General features: G+C 36.1%; 1 long non-coding RNA gene across 2 annotated transcripts; it reads left to right on the top strand.

The window, feature by feature from the left end:
* The first annotated feature begins 1,246 nt into the window (after positions 1-1,246).
* On the top strand, positions 1,247-19,619 carry LOC132635767 (uncharacterized). 2 transcript variants are annotated; one of them, XR_009580734.1, is made up of 3 exons: positions 1,247-4,223; positions 12,717-15,840; positions 18,686-19,619. It is a non-coding gene; the product is annotated as an uncharacterized LOC132635767 (long non-coding RNA). The 2 variants fall into 2 exon arrangements; XR_009580735.1 differs by having other exon boundaries at positions 1,261-4,223; positions 12,717-12,960.
* Positions 19,620-19,952: the final 333 nt, after the last annotated feature.

The raw sequence follows: 19,952 nt of genomic DNA, 5'->3' as shown, positions 1-19,952 counted from the left end.
TCCAAGCTTTTGAGTATTGTAATTGCTTAGAACTTTTAACCTTTTCCAATATTATCAATAAAATTCCCAATTCTTTCGAATACTTATGTTTGCAATTATAATTAGTTACAATCTATTACAAATTGGTATCAGAGCATATCCTGGCCCAAAATGACTATACCAGAAACAAGATCTAAATCTAATTACGAGTTTGTAAAGAAAATAGATACACAACTTCAAACCCACATCGCAGAATCCAGCAAAAAAATTGAGTCCCGTAACTCGAAACTGGATGATTTGGGATGAAAAACATCTTGATGAAGAAACTTCTTCCAACTCAAGATGGTATACTGCGCGCCGAGAGATGTTGTTGCCTGGACGGTGTTAACACCTAATTTTTAACCTCGCATAATTTATTTTAATTACCCAAACTTCTTGAATATCAAACGAAGTAAAATGTGCATTTTTCTACAAGTCAAAATGATTCTATAAAATTATTCAGATAATATTTTGCCATGTCATTTGGCGACATAATTTCTATAATATTATTAATCATCTAGAAATTAATTTACACATTTTATCATCAAGAAGGTAATTTAAAACAATTGTTTATATAATTTTTAAAATTACCAGAAAATAAATTAGCAGGCACTCTATTCCGTTTAATTCAAGGAATCTGATAATTAATTAATTAAATTGATCATTTTTATCCCTTAATTCTAAATTTTGCATGTCCTAATTTATTTAAAATTAATCATAATTAATTAAGTGTTTAATTTTAGTTAAATTCCATAAATTGCTTGCCGCATGGCTAATAGTGGCTACAATTGAAATAATCAATTGTTAGCTTAATTCTAGCCTTAATTGAAATAGCCAAATTCATTGGTTCAAATCAATTAAGGTCATTAATGCAAATTAGCTTTAATTGTTTAATTGGGCCAAATATGGCCATAATTGAAATAACCAATCCCGTAGGTTAAAATCAATTCAGGTCGTATTTGCAATATAAGTTCATTCGCATAATTAACCATGTTTGTCGTTTTGATTAGCCAGTTAAATAATCAGGTTTGGCCATAATTAGAGGATTTAAATTAATTGAATCACTTAATCACGGCCATTTATTTAACTAAAGTTAAGTCCATGCACATATATACCTGTATATCATGTATATATGGATGTATATATATGCAGCCCCCTTTGTTATTTTACTTTTAGACGAGCCCGGTCTATTAAGGACCTGACCCGGCCAGTACGTGAAATTAAGGAAGGGTAATACCTTTTTCTTTTCCTCATTTCAATACCAAACACCCCTTAACCTTTTCTCTCTCAGGGTTTGCGAAAATGCTAGCCGCCGCCTGCTTCACCTCCCTCTCTCCTACGTTACATTGCCGGATATGGCAAAGACGAGGGCCCACATGGCTTTTGCAGCTGTGGAGTTGGCCGAGAATGGCAAGAGCATTAAATGCTCTGCAATTTCGCACCTATCACCACCCAAAGGCCACTCTAAACACGGTATATCTCTCTTCTCTCCTGACTTTTCTATGAATCAACGGTTTAAACTCGGAAAATCCTTAATGGTTTTTGTTTGCATACGTTTTGAATACTAATTTTTCATTAGTTCATAAAGAATCATACGGATTGGCTTTGATTGGGTCAAATCTAACCTTTGATTTGTTTGTGTGTTTGATTCCTAACCGTTAGATGTGGTTTTGAGAGAAGCAAACTCTCAGATTTGCTATACTCCCACATCGATTACAAACTAGGGTTTGAGAATTTGGGGGTTCTATATAAAGAACTCCATTCTCCACTATTTCAACAAGTTTAGGCATATTGATATACCACTATACTAAAAAAAAAAAAACTCAAATACCTAGGGATTTCAGCATAAAAATTGCGAGAACCTTTAATTTTTTAGTTAAGTTTAAGTTTTAAAATTTGATTGCTTGTGTTGCGTGTGGCTGAGGTGATTTGGGAGCAAGGAGAATCTCTAAGTCCAACCTCGACTTGGCTGCACGAGCAAAAGGTACTTTTTCATCCTTTTCTTTAATTTAGTTACTTTATATGTTTTCTCTTATGTGATTATGTGGTAGTTTAGCTTAGTTTAAAATAGTCTTAGTTAATTTATATTTCTTCTGCTATGCATTTGTTAGAGTAGTTTAGTATTAATCTCTGCTTATTTGATAGTGTTTTAGCTAATTTGAGACTGCTTAGTATTAATGTTTGGCTTATGATCATTTTGAATCAGTGTAGCTCTTGCCCTTAGCTTAGAATGATTATGTGATCTATTCTTATGGTATAGTTTAGTTGGTTCTTGGTCAGTGTTGAATTTTCTTACAAATCAATTTTGGTTTCTTTTTGTTCTTTTTTTGTCCAAGACTGTTGTACACTATTTAGCTAATGTTTTAGTCTAGATTGGTTATCTTGTGGCAGTTTGCTTTGGTTTAATAATCAGACATAGTCATGTGGGTTGCTTAGTAGTCCATAGGCCAATTGGAACATAAGTGGTTAATATAATGTAATCATATATCAAGTATGGTTTTGAATATGAACTGATGAACTGGTATTAGATAATAGATACTTGTTTGTGTTTGTTGAAGCCCATAAACCTGATATGAGTTCCAATTTTCTAAAAAAGGTTGTAGTATGGTGGTTTAACCAAACTGTTTGGAGTCTATATTTTTTAGATCACCCTTAGAAGCTATGAGTTACCATCATGTGTCAAAGGCTGTTTCTCTTGTTTGTGGTTTAAACCTTTTTCTGTCAAAAGATTTTAAATGAACACTGAGTTTAGACCACAGTCCATGGTATACTTTGCTTTCCAGTCTTTGTTTAAACATTATTAAAGTGAGTATACTAGTTTAACTGAGTCAGTTTGGTTCTCCTGTTGGTTCTTATATCTGTGTTTAGCTGTCTAAAAGAAAAGAGGAATTTAGGTTCTTAATCTCATCTAGGAGGTCTTGTTCTTCATAAACTATCTACGCACTTATTTGTTTACTCAGATTTTTTTTTTTACAAAAAAAGACTGTTCTTGTTTTTTACATGTCTAAGTGTCTTGTGTAATCTGGAGTCCTATTTGTCACTATTTAATCACTGGTTTACTATGGTTACTGTCATAATGGGTGAATCCCACACTTGATAATATGAAAGTTTAGTTAACTGATTAGGTAAACAAGCTTAAAAACGATTGAACTAATTTTCCTTGGAGTTAGTTAAATCTCTTAAGTTTACAGATTAGGAGTTAAGTAAAACAGGATCATGGTTTATTTCTTATTTTCTCTTGTTTGTCCTCTGCGCTCCTAAATGTTAAACACATCAACTGCCACTGCCTGTGTCCTGTGTTGTTTTATGGGTTTTGATATTAAATTGGCTTCAAAGTCAGGACCTCAACTTTCTTGTTACTATTTTGACATCTGACGAAACTGAGTAGTCATTTGAACCTGTTTTATGGAGTAGGATATTTATTTATATGGACTTTAAAGGACTGAAAATAGGGAGTAAAGATTTGAAGTTGAATTACTTGTGTCCGGTTGTCCTGTTCTGTTGAAACTTATAATGTTAAGGTGATTTCTTTGTCTCTCCATGCTCTGTTTGAATGAGATGTCTTTAGGTTAAAATCTTGAACCATGTATATCCCCTCCCCTTACCCTTTATTTGTTTGAACTAAATATCAGTTATATACAATAGATATACATAGGATATACAAGTCCAGTATACATTCCGATGTACCCAGAGTTGTATATAATGTATATCACCTGAATTTCTCTTAAAATAAGCTTAAACATCATGGGCTTGTCTGATCCAATCTGTTTGTCCTCACGTGAACCTTATGGGCTTGAGTCCAATTTGAATCATCAGGGCTTTGATATAAATTTTTTCTGAAACTGTTTGCATTTTTTTACCGTCTGGGCCTGCGTTTATGTATCCTTGGGCTTTGAATAGTGCTCACGTCTCATCCAAACTTGTTGAAGTGTATATCTGAATTAAATCTGTTTAGTATATGTATGTTTGAATACTTGTGTATTTTAATTTCTGTTTAATTGTTGTGAATAAGTTGGGTGGTTCTAACCCCAAATCTCTTTTTCCCCTTTCTCTTTGCATGGCATACTACCTGGGTACTCTTCTCTTTTTTATACCATGTTGGTCCTGAGGCCCAATTTCCTTGATCGAGTCAGCATGATTTTAGAAAGGGAAGCTAATATATTGAAGGCCCAACGATGGGTGAAAATGATCACTGGTCGGCTTAGGTAGGCCCACCAGTTTTAAAATCTTATTCCTTAGTCTCTTATATATATATTACTTGTATATATTGTATGTATAACAATGTGTGAATAATGAAACCCTTATGTATGGTAGAAGTTAGGAAAAACGTTTAGTATTGTTAGGAAGTCGCTCAAATATTTGTCAAACCCCACTTGATACAATATTTGCATGAAATCAAAGCTAATTTTCTCAAGATTAAAACGGGTCTAATTGGCTAAGTCTAAACGATTAAAAAGATGAAGTTGAGTTATAGAGTTAGGTGTTCGCCCGTATAAGAACTTGTAGCCCATAAATATAGTTTTGGGCATTAAGACCGTTTTGAAAATCCTGCAACCTTCTTTACTTGGAAATATTTTGGGAACTGAATAATGAGGCAGACTTGAAAATTTAGCTTGGGAAAAAATTGGGCAAAACGACATTTTTGTAGAACTTGTATAAAATTGGATAAATACTTGAAATAAAAGGTTTCCACAACTGAAATGGGCCATTTTGATCAAGAGATTTGGACAGCTGTTTTTTCAGAAAAGAAGTAAGGATTTTGGGACAAAAGCCCAACTCAAAGGGACCAAAACAAGGAGAAGTACACTTGGACTGATTCTAGATAAGATGGCTTTGGGTATGAATATACTTTTTGGGCTTCAAATGGATAAAAATGGACTCAACTAAACTTTCTTCCTTTACATATATTACTACTATATAGAAGCATGGGTCATGCTTCATCGTCAGTCGTCATTATTAAAAAAAAAAAAAAAGGTGGGCCCCCTACTAAAAACATCAAGCAATATTTTTAAAAAAAAGTGGATCCCACCATCTCCAAACTCATGTTAAAAAAAATGGACACCGTATTAAAAAAAATCCAGCAATATAAAAAATTAAAAAATAAATAAAAAAAGTGGACCTCATATTAAAAAAAAAGCAATGTAAAAAAAAACGTGCACCCCATATTAAAAAATCAAACAATAGTCATGTAATTCTCAAAGTATTCCCATTAAGTCAATAATGGATTCATTGTCATATCAACGCATTAGTGAGAGCAAATGAAATTATTGTACAGCAAAAAACATGGACCCCATATTATTGCTTTTCTTCAAAAGGTTAAGTAGTCAAACCATACAATTTCTTTTGTTTTCATATATTAGCCTGAGATCTAATCTAGATATTTAACTGTTGTATTTGCTATTCCGTCAAGTCATTTATTTGTTATGTTTACTAAAATAAATATACTTAAAATATTTATATTTTAAAATATGATAGAATTTAATTATTTTTCCATTTTTATTCTTACTCTAATAAATGTGAAAAGAGATTAATGTCATAAAAGAAAAAATAATATTAAATGGAGATCAAATAATTAATAAGGTAAATTAGTCAAATTATAATTCTAATTGAAGTTTCCTTAAAAAAAAACGTGCAAAAGATAACATAACAAATAAAATGAGCTAAACTAAGAATATTTACCAAAAATTAAAAAATAGTAGTTCTTCATTTAAATAAAAAATCAAATTTCTACTTTGTTTCGTTTTAAACATGTAAAATTAATTTAATAATTTGAATTAGAATTATACAATTCACAACTTGATAAAAAATAATAAGTATTGTTTAGGTTCAATCTACATACATTAACAATAGAATATTTTCCACCTTTAAATAAATCGAATAAAAATTCAAAGTATCAATTGATGCTTAAATATTGCTATTGTTTTATCTCAAAGAAAGGAAAATAGTTTCCTTTTAAACAAGTCTTCTCTTTTAAAAAGTATTAATAAATTTTTGTCAACTTTGTATTTGTAGCAAACACTAATATAATAAAGTTTTGGATACAGAGCACAAACTACAATGTTATATTAATCGTGTTTTGAACATAATATATATATATATATACTATCACTACCCAAACACAACTACATACACATAGATACACTATAATCCAAAGTGTTGGGCTCGTGCGCAGCACGGGCATACGCCGTCTAGTATAAGTACAAAAATGGGGTATATACTCCATATTTTGCTATATATGTAATAAAAACCTATAAGTACTAAACTCATTTTATTAGGACTAAAATAGTGGTGACTCTATTTGGGAGAAATCTTGGGTGTGTCTTAGACCGGCAATAAAATGAGTTGAATACTTACATGGATTTTGAAACCAAAACCCTCTTATTCTAAAGGTTTAATTTGCCAAAATTTTAAATTTTATGATAAATGAATGACAATTTTTTTTTGCGAAAAATTAAACACTTAAGCAAATAAATACATTAATTACACATTGAAGCTCGTAGGTCAACCGTATTCTACGGATCCTTAATACTAGGGTGTTTAAAACCTTCCTTATGGGATCACCAGAACTTTTACCTCGAACTCTGGTCCAAAAAGGATTTTTCTCTTGCTTGATAAACCCTTTAAACTCGGTTTTCTAATTTCCCTTAATTAATTAGGTAGCGACTCTAAAAATACTAAAATCCAATTAGAGCACCAACAACCTCTTAGTAGCTTTTATGTGTCCGCGTAAAAGTGAACCATAACAGATGGTTCGAGTAGCAGAACCAGGTCAGATGAACAAAATGACAACCAGTGGGTCGCACCCAAGAGAATAATCACCACCCTCGACTGGATTTTCCCTTCTTTAATGGAATTGACTCTTGTTCTTGGTTGAGGAAAGCCAACAAGTACTTTCAGTACCATCACTTCTCAGACCCTGAGCAAAACTTGGGGATTGCAGTGCTCCATCTTCAAGGTAAGGCTAAGTCATGGTATTTCCTACTACACAAGTAAAGGCAAGGTTAGATGGCAAGAATTCATTGATGAAATATGTAGAAGATTTAAAGGAGCTGATAATAGCAAACTTAACCTAGTAGGGGAGTTTAAAAAGGTGGAACAAAGGGGACTATAAATGAGTATCTAGCGAAGTTTGAGGATCTCAAGGCATGGGTACTGATTAGAAATCCAACAATTCCTAAGGATTTCTTTATGAAGTTATTTGTGGAGGGTCTGATTCCACAGCCAGGTTATTGGACCCTTATTCACTCAGCAAAGCAGTGGATAAGGAAAGACATCAAGAGAGGTTGTTGAATGCACAAAAAAGAAAAGAGGGGCCATGGAACAGGGGTGTAACTAATGGGGGTCAAGGTGGTTATAGGGCTAATAGGGGCCTCAATCCAGCCAACAAATTGTTTGAGTTAAGAAAAACTCAAGGACTATGTTTCAAGTATGGAGAAAAATATCATCCTGGTCATTAGTGTGAACAAAAACAACAAAATTCCATTAATACTGCATTGGAACAATTGGAGTTGGAACAACAGGGAAACCCTGAGTCATGACTAAAGAAGAATATGGAAAAGTTTATGCAAAAAATTCACTAATACCAGAGAAAGAGATAGTGCAAGAGGCCATAAGCCTTTATGCTTTATCTGGTACTGAAGTACCTAATACAATTAAGTTTTAGGGTGAAGCAAAGAGGAACAAGTTACTATATTGATAGACTCAGGAAGCACCCATAATTTCTTAGACATGAAAATTGCTAAAAAAATAGGATGTGCATTTGTGGAAGTTGCTCTTATGAGAGTAACAGTGGCAAATAGAAATCATATAATGAGTATGCACTCTTGTCCTAATTTCAAATGGAGGATACAAGGAGTGGAGGTTGAGGACTCATGTCAAACTAGGTGGGAATGATATGGTCCTTAGGAGGGATTGGATAAGAGACGCAATCCACTGTTGCTTGATTTTGTGGAATACAATATACAAGTGACCCACAAGGTCAGAAGGATGGAGTTGAAAGATATATAAAACCAAGCAGAACTAAATAATATGACAATTACCAGGGTCAAGTTACTTAGGAAGGGGCAAACTGTGTGGACATATCACGCCCGAACCTGGGCCTGGACGTAACACGGCATCCGGTGCCTGACTACATGTGACCAAGCGAACTAATTGGCTGACTGAATTAACATGTGATATCACTACATACTGAAAGCGGAAAATAGAACTAAGACATGCTGATCTACTAAAGTGTGACTGAATAAATAACTGAAAGTGCAGAATACTGAACAAAGTACAACCACAACAACAACAACATACCTAGTGAATCCCAAAATGTGGGGTCTGGAGAAGGTAGAGTGTACGCAGACCTTACCCCTACCTTAGGTAGAGAGGTTGTTTCCTGAAGACCCTCGGCTCAAGAAAAAACATAGGAAAGGTCAGATAAAACAAACAATTCAAAGCAATTACAAAACAATGAAAGTAAATAAGCCATGATAAACCAACAGATACTCGCAGAAATCAAGGGACAAGAAACTATAGAGCAATACAACTACTCGTAAAAAAGGATAAACGCGGCTACCTACTAGCCTTCTACCCTAATATGAGTCCTCCATACCCTCCTATCTAAGGTCATGTCCTCGGTAAGCAGGAAATACGCCATGTTATGTCTAATCACCTCTCCCCAATACTTCTTCGGCCTACCTCTACCTCATCTGAAACAGTTGCTAGCCAGCCTCTCGCACCTCCGCACTGGGGCATTTGCGTCTCTCCGCATCACATGCCCAAACCATCTCAGCCTCGCTTCCCGCATCTTATCTTCCACCGAGGCTACTCCAACCTTATCTCGGATGACTTCATTCCTAATCCTATCGCTCCTAGTGTGCCCACACATCCATCGCAGCATTCTCATTTTCGCCACTTTCATCTTCTGAACTTGAGATTTCTTGACTGGCCAAAACTCCGCCCCATACAACGTAGTTGGTCTAAGCACCACTTTGTATAACTTGCCTTTTAAGTTTTAGTGGCACCTTCTTGTCACACAACACTCCGGAGGCAAGCCTCCATTTCATCCACCCTGCACCAATACGGTGTGTGACGTCATCATCAATCTCCCTATTTCCTTATATAACAGACCCAAGATGCTTGAAACTATCTTTCTTCTGTATGACCTGGGTGCCAAGCTTCACTTCCACGTCAGCCTCATGCACTATATCACTGAACTTGCACTCTAAGTACTCTGTTTTGGCCCTACTCAACTTGAACCCTTTAGACTTTAGAGTTTGTCTCCAAACCTCCAGCTTAGCGTTAACTCCGCTACGAGACTCGTCAATCAGGACTATGTCATCCGCAAATAACATACACTATGGCACCTCACCTTGAATTTTCCACGTCAAACCATCCATCACCAAGGAAAATAAAAATGGGCTAAGAGCTGATCCCTGGTGCAACCCCATCACCACTGGGAAGTGCTCTGAGTCTCATCTCATAGTCCTTACCCTGGTCTTGACCCCATCATACATGTCCTTGATCGCCCTAATGTACGCCACAGGTACATCTCTAGCCTCCAAGCATCTCCATAGAACCTCTCTTGGCACTTTGTCGTATGCCTTTTCTAGGTCAATGAATACGATGTGCAAGTCCCTCTTCCTCTCCCTATACTGCTCCACCAGTCTCCGTACAAGATGAATAGCTTCTGCAATTGAGCGCCCCGGTATGAATCCGAACTGGTTCTCTGAGATAGACACGCCTCTCCTCACCCTCATCTCCACCACCCTTTCTCACACTTTCATAGTGTGGCTTAGCAGCTTGATCCCTCTATAGTTGTTGCAACTTTAAATGTCGCCCTTATTCTTGTACAATGGAATCATTGCACTGCATCACCATTCTTTTGGCATCTTAGCCGTCTTAAAGATGACATTAAATAACCAAGTCGATCACTCCAAACTTGCCCTTCCTACAGTGTTCCAAAATTCCCCAGGAATTTCATCGGGCCCGGTCACTCTTCCCCTACTCATCCTACAAACAACACCCTTAACTTCCTCAACCTTTATACTCCTACAATATCTAAAATCATGACACCTCTCGGAGTACTCCAAATCTCCCAACACAATGTCTTTGTCCCCTTCGTTGTTCAATAGTTTGTGGAAGTATGACTTCCATCTCCGTCTAATGAGAGCGTCCTCCACCAGTACCTTGTCATCCTCGTCCTTGATGCACTTCACCTGATCCAAGTCACGCGCCCTCCTCTCCCTCGCCTTGGCTAGTCGGTAAATATTAAAGATATTTAATACTGAACAAAGTCTTAAAGATAAATATTATAGCCAACAAGGCTAACATTAAAGCCTGAGACTATGTCTAGCTGCTAATATGTTGTAAACCGATTGTTACCTGGATAAGGCCCCTGGCATACCTGATTGTTTATAACTACTATAAAGACTGTAAATAAATGATAAGGCCCCAAAAGAACTGGGACTCACCAATCAGCTGATACTGGAGATCCTAGCGAGCAAATGCGTCGTCCTATAAATTATTCGTGCATCGCGAGATGCAGGCCCCGGGCAAAAAAGACGTCAGTACATTTGAATTGCACTAGTATGTAAAACAACTAAAGGAAAGAATTGTAAGTGGGGTGCTCAGAAAAGGGCAACCCAAATCAATAAATGGTAATATCATTTGAAACTGATAACTAAACTAAACAAGAGAAGTAAAGTAATAGGTACTCCTTGTTCTGAATATGAATTCACCTATTTTAACTAAGTTGATATGTGAGGCCTCCACCCAATATAAGTGCATAAATCAATGGCCTTGGCTAAGTAAGTGTGTCAGTCAATAGCCTCGGCCAAGTATACATATACATGAGATTGTGCGCTCGGGCAAAATACGTATGATCAATATTCATTAATTATTATTAAGGATCGAAGGTCACTGAAATAATGAACATTGCTAAACTGAGACATGTATTCAAGGACTGATTATGAGGTCTGAAGCCTTAACTGTTTCTAAGCATGCTGAGTGTCTAGACTGAGACTCATGGGTATCAAGCACGAGTTTATATATATTACATTTTGAGTTCGTAACATCTGAAATGAAAGTCACGAACGAATTACAAAACTAGAGAACAGAGGTTCTGCAACTATTCATGGAACTAAGGTATAACTATAATTCTGAGGCAAATCGTAATAGTCAATAAACCGTATCGTAGGGAGAATCATCAATATTCCCAAACGTAGAGAGTTAGCCTCACATACCTTAATTCCAGCCCTTTGAGCAGTAATACAACGTTCGTCAACCGTTTCAACCTTAATCTATAACAATACAAGTAAAAGGGATTCAATAAATCTCATGCTCAAGCCATCTAGGCATTTTATCAAACACTTGGTGGGCATAAAGCTCCACAACCTTCATTAATGGTGTCTTCTTCACCCAATTCTCATTCTATTACTTCTAGGTGATTCTATAATCTCAATTAGATGTAATAACACCATTCTTCATCACCCATGTGATTATAACAATCCTAAGTCAACAATCCAAAATCCTACCATAGTCCATATGATTCTCTTTATCAAACTCATTTACTAATCTCCTAAGAACTCATCAATTCACAACTACAAATGATTAGAAGAGGAAAGAATTACCTTTTTGGTGTTCAATTTCCTTGAATTCGAATGCTAGTGTTTCCACGTCCACGATAACGTCTCAATCAAGGTTCTAGGATTAGAAAGGTTTTAATTACGTTAGAAGGTTATTAAAGACTTGAATTCAACTTAGAATCATCATAAAACTTAACTTGGAGGATTCTTGAGGCTTGGGACTTGTTCTCTCTACCCTTAGGATGATTTTTTGTGATTAGGGGTGTTAGGGAAATAACCTCAAACTTAAATAGGACTTAAAACACGAAAATCTGACTTTTTGACCCAAAACTCCACCTTTTCCACGATAGCCCTGCGACGCATGGACATCGAGGGACCACCTGCAGGTCAGAGAGGCACTTTTTGTGCACTGGGCCCACTATGCGTGGCCATCGCACGCGACGCGTGGCCATCGCGAGTGCCCTATGTTGGCTTTTGCGTAGTGTTTTTGTGACACACATAACTTCTTGTACAGAGCTCCGCTCGTCCTCCACCACATATACTTGGAAAGGTATTTCAAAGATCTACAAATTTCATGTTTTAAATTTTCTCAAATTCTTAACGAATTTTCATGAAATCAGGCTAGAAGGCAGACCTCCGTAAACTTAGTTGATTCTATCGAATCTTAAGCACCTCAGTATTCATATTGATTTCAAAACAACTATTTCCACCCAAACTCATCCCAATAGTACTTCACATGTCTAAAATGCCACATTAAATTTAACACATCCATACCTAATCCGAATTACGGAGTATTACACGACACATTTATTCACACTTACTGTTATGGGTGTTAAAAGTGCTTTTCTAAATGACTTTATTGAAGAAGAAGTTTATGTTAAATAACCTCCAGGTTTTGAAAATCCAAAACTTCCATATTATTTTTTCAAGTTGACCAAAGCCTTATACGGTCTTAAACAAGCTCCTAGAGCTTGGTATTATCGTGTAAGTTCATTTTTAAGTGATCATGGTTTCTCTAGAGGAAAAATTGATATTACTCTTTTTATCAAAAGATCCTCTTTAGGAAATCTCATTATCCAAATTTATGATGATATTATTTTTGGAAGTTCTAATCCTTCTTTGTGCCAGGAGTTCTCTGATCTTATGCAAAGTGAGTTTGAAATGAGCATGATGGAAGAATTAACCTTCTTATTGGGACTCCAAATTGTCCAAAGTAAGGATGAAACCTTTATTTGCCAAACCAAGTAAACTAAAGAACTTATTCAAAAGTTTGGCATGACTGAAGCTAAAGCTTTAGGGACTCCAGTGAGCCCTACCAACTCTCTCGATAAAGATGAAGAAGGAAAGCCTGTTGATGAATCTAAATATTGTGGTATGATTGGATCTTTACTTTATCTAACTGCCAGTCTACGAGACATTATGTTTAGTTTTTGTAGGCGTGCAAGATTTCAATCAACTCCAAGATTCACCTCATATAGTTGTTGAGAGAATTATTCGATATCTTGTTGGAACTCCTAATTATGGTCTTTGGTATCCAAATACTAACAATTTTAAACTTGAAGGATTTTCTAATGCGAATTTTGCAAGTGATAAAGATGAGAGAAAAAGTACTAGTGGAACTTGTCAACTCTTGGGAAAATCCTTGATCTCTTGGAACAGCAAGAAACAAGGATCTGTCTCACTATCAACAACTGAAGTTGAATACATTGCCATAGGACAATGTTGTGCTCAATTAATATAGATGACTCATCTTATTGATTATGACTTGCTATTTAGACTTGTCAAAAAAAATTGTGATAACTCTAGTGTTATTTGCTTGTCAAAGAATCATGTGCATCATTCTAGGGTAAAGCATATAGATATTAAACATCACTTTATTAGAGATCATGTTATTAAGGGTAACATAGAAATTGCTTTTGTTAGCAAGACTCTCAACTTGCTGATGTGTTCACTAAACCCTTGCTTGAAGAAAGATCTTATTACTTAGAGACTCACTTCGAATAATTGCTAACCATGTGATATATTTATAATTTCCCTAATTTTTGCATGTACTCTTAATTATTTTTCCTTAAACGTGTGGTGTACGAGTTGTTCGTGCGTCAATCAATATATTTTCATTTATTCACTGCCTTAATTGGGTACTAGGATCCTAGCCTTTTTCCCACCACTTCACGCCTCTACATTTTCCTTTTATACCAACTCCCTCTGTTCCATCATTACTCTACCGCCTCTTCCTATACCTTATGATGTTTCTTGTCACACGTCACACCAATTCTCTTCCCCATCATTTTGAATTCTATCTAACCCTCTTATTTACTCTTCCCACCTTACACCACTCTGCATCTTCCCTCCAAACCTTTCACCTTTCATCTTTTTCATCCATGACTAAAACAACCTAGAATCCTTCTAGCCCTGTCCGCAAAAGCTCTCACAGCAAGACCAACACATCTCGCAAAATGGAACCTGTTCATATCGACTCTAACAACTCTGACCACACTCTCTCCGATCATGACCTCTCCGATTGTGGGGAAATTTTGTCTGAAAAACAACTCGGTAAGCGTCCTATCTCACACCTTGAGTGTTCTGAGTTTCCCAAAAAGGTAAAAATCGAGCTTGATAGTTTTTATGACAATAGGATGAATTTCTAGGAAACTAAGAATTTTGATCTTTTTACCATCCTTAGGACCAAACCTGTTAACCCAGGTCATGTTGTTGATCTTAACTTGTTTGAGACTCTCCATTGTAATCTTAAGCCTTATTTTGACTATCAAGGTTGGAGCAGTATATTCCATGTCCTGCTGAGGTTTATGATAATCTTGTCTGTATGTTCTATGCTAATCTTCGTTCCTCTCGTCCTAATGAACTCGAAACTCTTGTGCTAGGAAAACGTATCTTTCTTGATTGTGAAATGTTTGATCCCTTTTATGTTGTTCCTGCTCTGGCTACTCTTGTCCTTTTCACAATGCTTGGCCTGAAAACTTTGAAGTTACCTATGAACAAGCCAAAGAAGTAATTTCTGAGCCTTCTACTGACCCTCCCCCAAATCAACTCACTCCAAATGAACTCTGTTTCACCACTAGAGTCCTTGCCCACATTGTCTCTACCACAATTTCGCCCCGAAATGGCTCCGTCTCAACACTCACTCAGCGGGACACTCTCATCACCTACTATCTTGTTATGTAAAAAAAACTCAAGCTATCCTCTCTCATTATCAACAGTATGATTGAAGTTTCTCCTGATTCTCCTTACCTTCCTATTGTATGCTCATAACAAGACTTCTTGAAGCATGTGACCTCGAACTTGTCTAATTCCGTAGTACCTCTGTCACTAAATGCTATAACTCTAAGTATGGGGTATGTTCTTGGAGGTGATTCTTGGGTGAAGAAAGAAATTGAAGTCCCTCTACCTCCTCTCACTTCTGACACCAAAGAATTTATTGCCTTAGATTGTGATCTTCTCGCTAAGCTAGTTGTGTTAGATGGAAAAATTAATGGTTTGAGGGAATTGCTCCTGTCTCACCAATCCCAACTCGACAAACTCAAGGATGTCGCTACAGAAAGGGAATCTGACGTGAGCAAGCTCAGGTTGTTGGTGGAGAGAACTTCTAAGGATGCGATCAAGACTTTGAAGAACGTCTTCTCTGCAGTGGATGTTGTCCCTGTTAGAATTGACACAATGCAACATAATGCAGGAGGCCCTCCTTCACAAGTTGGACAATTTGAAGACCGCTCTTCTCCAGCTCTTACTTACTTTTTTATTCCCTAGATGTTGGGTTATGTTGCTATGTTAAGACAATGTTTTGCTTTATGGTTTGTTGCTACTTGGTTGCATGTCTCTGTGAACTGCCCCTTTTGCTACTTGCCTACTATGTGTTAATTCTCTTAGTTATATTAGCCAATCCCTTCTATGAATGTGTTACTTGTATCGTTTGTTTGCTCCTTTCTTTTTGTTGATGCCAAAGCGGGAGAAATATTGAATTCAGGGGGAGCATAAGTGCAAGTCCTATGCAAGTCAATTACCAAGAACTCAGGGGGAGCAGTCAATTTGCATCTAAAGGGAAGTACAATACATTATATTTCAAAAAAGGGGAGATTGGCAGATTTTAATGATGACTTAATGTATTATGCAGGTACACCAAAATAAAAAAAAATAAAAAAGGACAAAAGTGACACTGGACCCTATACCACGAAGAGTCAACAAAAGAGAATAAGAGGAAGAATATTGCATTAATTAATTAATGCAATGATACTAGGTAGGGGTGGCAAATAGGTGGATTTGGTTGGATTTGGTTCGGTTGAAAAAGGTCTGAACAAAAATGAATTGGGTTTCAAACCGCTCATATTTTATATGGGTAAATATGGGTTTGGTGATAAATATTTGGGTTGGTTATGGGTTAACCTATACTCCTTCCGTTTCAATCTATATGAATCCATTTGACTGAGCACGATATTTAAAAAAGAGGGAAGACTTTTGAAATTTGTGGTTCAAAATAAGCCTTGAAAATTTGTGTGGCTGTAAACATTCATAAAGTGAATTTATTTTCAAATTAGGAAAGAGATCATTCATTTTGGCACGGACTAAAAAGGAAATAGGTTCAAACAAATTGAAACAGAAGGAGTATTATACAAGTGTATTATTATTTCAAGTGTATGCTTATAATTTTTTTCTTTTGTCAAGTTAAATTAATTTTTTCATATAAATTTCAGGGGTGGGGGTCGTGGAGGGTGTGGGGTGGGGTAGGAATTTTTTTATAATTTTTTATAAAAGTAAAATATATGATTGATTTTTTTTTGTCTGGGGGGGGGGGGTTTGTTGGAGGTAGGGGAGGGGGTGGGGTGGAGGACCAGAAATTCTTTTTCATTATTTATAAATTTTTTATAGAAGTAATATATATGAAAATTGAAATGGGGGGGAGTCATGGAGGGGGTGGGGCGGGGGTAAGAATTTTTTTTTCCCATTTTTTATAAAACTTTTATAAAAATAAAATATTTGAAATTGATTTTTTTGAGGGGGGGGGGGTCTGAGAGGGGTGGGGAGGGGGTAAGAAATTTTTTCCATTTTTTATAAAAGTAAAATATTTGAAATTGAAATTTGTGGAGTGAGGTGGGGGTAAGAATTTTTTTTTCATTTTTTATAAAATTTTATAAAGGTAAAATATATGAAATTGAATTTGGGGGGGTATAGTAGGGGTCGGGGTAGGGATCAAAGTGGGAGGTAAGAAAAAAAATTCTCCTTTTTTATAAGCTTTTTACAAAAAAAAAAAAAATGTATGAAATAAAAAAAAAGTGCGGGATGGGTAGTGGGGTAAGGGTCGGGGTAGGAAGTAAGAAAGAAATTTCTCATTTTCAAAATGAGTTGTTATTGGGTCTATTGTGTTCTTATATGTATACTCATATTTTACCTATATTTGCCCGTATTTTTATGGGTTAAAGAGAGACTTGAAGTCCATATTTACCCACCTGAAATATGAGTAACTCACTAACATGTGGATAAAATGGACTAATTTTCTAAATATGGGTTCAAATTACCACCTCTAAATTACTAGGAAAGAACATATCTCTCAAGTACCAACGGTCAGTTCTACTTAAGGAAGCAAGTATCAATCAACGAGATTCAAGAAAGAATAATCAAGGCCATTGATGGGAAATCTTCAGTCAAGATTTCACAAGTATCAAGCATGACTTCGCTAAGGAAATAAGAGATCCGTTGTCATTCAAGATCAAGCAATGGATTGCTACGAACTTGGAAAGCAATCGGTCAAGGAAAAGCTCTAACCTTATTCTTAGAAATAGGATCAATCAATCCCTCTTTTCAAGAATCAATTCTCTTGGATTGCCATTTCTGTGAAAAAGCCCAACAAATATTTTCTAAAGCTATATAAGGAGGCACACCGAATAAGGGAGACATACTTTCATTCAACCTTCATCTCTCAACCTTTAAATTCTTTACTCTACTTTTCATAAGCATTGTATATTTGAGTGATTTACTGTTTAACAAAAAAAAAGAAGAGGAGAGATAAAATATAGTTGGTGAGACATTATATCAAAAGAGTACGAGAGTTTGAGTGTAGACGTAGGAGCTCCATTCAAACAAACTATTATAACAAAACCAATTACAAAGAGCTACAGAGAACACCTTTGCAACTTAAGAGAACTGGAGTAGAATCTACATTGGATCCGAACCAATATAAAATATCATGTGTCACTTATTTTCTGCAAGTTAGTTTCTCCGTTACTTAAGTACTAGTTGACTACTATACCTAGACAGTCAACTAACAAAGAAAAATTCCCGCACTTTCTAAAATGTGCCCGCGCGTTCTACTTTAAAGTCAAATGTTTATATAATACGAAAAAGCCTCCTATGACAATGATTGCTTGTATCTTTTGAATTGCTTATGAGAAGATGCATATGTATTGCACATGTATAGAGCATAGGTTTACCACAATTATATAGGGGTATTTGTTCAAATATTATTTTGTATTAAAAATAACTTAATTTTGAATAATTATGAAACAGTGAATGAGTTTCAAACCGCAACCATGAAAGTTATTTGTCAAAATCGTCCAACCAGGGCATTTTACAATTGTTGACCTTTTTTTCAAATATTATTATGATTATGATTGAGCCTCGACCCATTCCTACTCAGAGAGATTTGTTTTCATAATACCTTGAATTCTTCATGCTATGATCTTCTTTCTTCATTGATGATGGTAACTACTATTTTTTTATCCTACCGCCAAAAGATATGGTGTAGTGGATGGGCTGCTCCTCCCTTAACAAAGCCCTCGGGCTCAAATCCTGGGTATGAAAATCCTTGGTAGGAAGCGATTCACCCAAATGGGGCCTATGCGGCGCGAATCCGTATTTAGTCTGACTCCAATGCAGATACCGGACACCGAGTGAGGAACCCGAAAAACAAAAACTATTTTTTTATCCTTGAAGTTTTTCACCGTCCTTAGTCCTAAACAGTGTTTGTCATTATCCTATTATTCAGAAGTCTTATTTGGTGTGGGTTATTTACAATAAGTTTATGTCATCTCTACACTTCAAGAACTACCTCGCGACACCTTTTTCTAAATCATATGTGTCTTTTGCAGGACCTCGATATCCTTACTGCAGAATGTGGATGAGCTTATTGTTCACAGTCTTAGTTTAATGCAAAGTTCCTGATCAGATTCTGCATTTAGTAACCAGTATTCAGGTTGTTGCAGTACAAATGTACAATATGTTTCTATATGTGCTTTGGGAACTTCCTTCAGTGGTTGCATCGCTGCTACATAAAAGGGAGACCAGTTTGGGAAGTTCAGACTTGTACAGAAAATACTTAAGGCTAGAGAGACATTAATTTGAAGTTGTTGGTTACTCCTCAGATGATGTGATCCAAACGAGCTCCTTCTCTATCAAGAAGCTAAACCATGGGTGACTTTCCCAAAGTGAGTTGGAGGAAATTGATATGCAATAACTTGAGAGCACCCAACTGGTGCTTCATACTATACCTAGCAATCAATTATAGGCTGCTCACCAAGGATACATGCATTGGCAAGGTGGAAAGACATGGATGACTTGTTGTGCCCTCTCTGTGAGGTGGAGGAAGAAACCATTGATCATCTGTTCTTTAAATGCTCATTATCCTCTTCTTATGGGGTAAGGTGTTGGTCTGGCAAGGTGTTAACAGGGGTTCACTATGTTGGAAGGATGAAATACAATAGGCAATATCACATACTAAAGGAAGAAGTACTGGTGTTTCTATTCTCAGAATGTCCCTGGCATGCTGCTCCTATACAACTTGAATCGAAGGAACAGAAGGATTTTCCAAAAGCAGAAAGTTGCAGTAGGTAGTTTAGTGAAGCAAGTAGTGCGAGAAGTATATTGTTGTGGTGCTAAGTAGGGCAGGCTAAGGAGTAGACTTCATAGTTTAAACTATTATTCCTAAGCTTGTGTGAGGAGTGCTAGATCTTGGTTGCAGTGATGCCTGGTAGTGCAGGTTTGAGGTTGTCCAAACTCTGTTGTTTTTGTTTTCCTGCTCTGTAACATTTCACTTGGTAAATAAAATCTATTACTTATTACCAAAAAAAAATAATTAAGTTTAACAAATTTTGCGCCAGCTTCTATATAAAAGCCATTAGGAAGGGGTTTACCTTTTGGATCCCTATGTTAAAGGGGCCCTTTTACGTAGAGAATTTAAGTTTCAAGACAACCCATTGTCAAAGTTATTCGTTAGGATGCTATTTCAATGGAGCTGCATTATTATCCAAATCTTATTTACTTATTAAAGTGGCTCAGTTTTAGATACTCATTTTAATTTTAAATAAGAGTTGAAAGTGGTTATTTCTGCACTTCACACATCAATTTTGGAGATTCTGC

This window comes from Lycium barbarum, chromosome 4 (assembly GCF_019175385.1).
Source record: "Lycium barbarum isolate Lr01 chromosome 4, ASM1917538v2, whole genome shotgun sequence".
Classification (NCBI taxonomy): domain Eukaryota; kingdom Viridiplantae; phylum Streptophyta; class Magnoliopsida; order Solanales; family Solanaceae; genus Lycium; species Lycium barbarum.
This window is presented reverse-complemented; position numbering and strand designations above follow the sequence as displayed.